The sequence below is a fragment of the Schistocerca americana genome, chromosome 3, assembly GCF_021461395.2.
Source record: "Schistocerca americana isolate TAMUIC-IGC-003095 chromosome 3, iqSchAmer2.1, whole genome shotgun sequence".
In the NCBI taxonomy this organism is placed as follows: domain Eukaryota; kingdom Metazoa; phylum Arthropoda; class Insecta; order Orthoptera; family Acrididae; genus Schistocerca; species Schistocerca americana.
The window spans coordinates 455533334-455535213 of NC_060121.1; positions in this window are offsets into that span (position 1 = coordinate 455533334).

Consider the following 1880-nt stretch of genomic DNA (forward strand, 5'->3'; position numbering starts at 1 on the left):
GCCCAAATGGAAGATTTAACGGGAGGAGAAATTCTGGAGACTGAAATATGGAAATAATGATAACTCTGGATTAGATCATTTAAACAAGTGTTTTCCCCAGTTAAAAAGGAACCTGCAATTGAGCAACACTCAGGAAAAAGCCACATGCAAAATAATTCTAAATTAATTTCTCAGAACGTTAATGTAGATAGTAGTAATAAGGTAAGTGGAAAAGTTGGGTCATGTCATTTGTCGAGTAGAAGTGTTTATAGTAGTGTAAATCCTGTGATATAGTAAGAGGTAGGTAATTACAGAGTTAGTAATGTAGGGACTGTTTGAACTGTCCATTATGACGATAAGTACAAGAAAAGATATCACAGTGTGAAGAAAAAGTATACAGCATTAAGAAAATCCAAGCAGTTGAAGTACCTTTCTTTGCGATCTAGTAGTGAGAATAAAGAACGGTTGTCTTCTTCAGGCAAAACTTCCAGGCTGAGAGGCCGTCGTTGATGTATAAAACTGTTTCCTAACGTTTCGTCTCCCACTGTGGGAGACGTCTTCCGATGTAAGATGACTATTGAAGGAACAGTTGCTTATCCACACTTTCGAAGATACTGATAGTAGTTCTGGTTCAAGTAACAGTTCAAATAGTGGTTAGAGTTGTATAGCATACAGTAATAGTGACGATGAGGAGAGAGAAGAGCTGTTTTAATTTGTTTCTCATAGTGAAGATAATATTGTAAATAAGAAAAAAATAAAATAGTTAATGTAAACGAGCAAAGCATCAATGATATAAAGCTAGAGATTAATGAGAATCATGTTACTTATTAACTAGCTACAACTGAAAATAGATTTGGCGATCAAGATGACAGCTTTTCTAGGGGAAGGATTAATGAGGATTTGTTATATGAGGAAGACAGTGTAGTAAGTAACATTTATCATGGAAGTAGAAAAGGACAAGAAACTGCCATTTCTAGATGTCACAAGGGACGGCGGAAACCTGAGACACAGCGTGTATCGAAAACCGACACACATGGACCGATACCTGCACAAACTGTCAAACCACCACCCGAGCCAGAAAAGAGGCATGATTAGTACGCTCGTAACGAGAGCAGGACGAATATGTGAGCCACAGCACCTCATACGAGAAATGCAACACCTGGAAACTGTTCTGAGGAGCAATGGGTACTCCACAAATTATATTAGAAGTGTAACAGAGCCAAACACTCGGCGAAGTAAGGAACCAGAAAAATAAATGTCGGGTACGGCCTTTCTGCCATACATTCCCCGAGTGACGGACAGAATCGGCCGCACATTGCGCAAACACGGCGTAAAGACGATTTTCAAATTTGCAAGGAAGATCAAAGTGTGTCTTAGATCGGCGAAGGAGAAAAGAGACCCACTTGCAATGTCGGGAATATTAACACCAGAATCAAAGAGCATAAGCGACATTGCAGGTTCGAGCAAGTGGAGAAATCGGCCGTGGCAGAGTACGCACTGAATGAGACCGACCACGTAATAAAATTCGCCGACGCGGAAGTTCTGGCTGTAGAGAAGCACTATCACACGCACTTGTTCAGAGAAGCTGTAGAAATACAAAAACACGCGAACAGTTTCAACAAGAAAGAGGAAAGCCTTAAGGTAAACGGATCCTAGCTTCCCGTACTTCAGTCAACGACCGTCGCAGATAGCAAGATGAGAACCACACCGGAAATGACCGCAGAGAAGCCCTCGGACGTTGGCGCGCCAGGAACATGTAGTCTGCGGCCGCGAGCTCGGCTCCAGTCCACCAACGGCAATGGAGGGTGAAGATTTGACAATGCCAGCCACTCGTGCTGGCGAAACGTCAGAAAAATCATTAGATGAACGTCGGCCGAAGAACCCGAGACAGAAGCCAATAG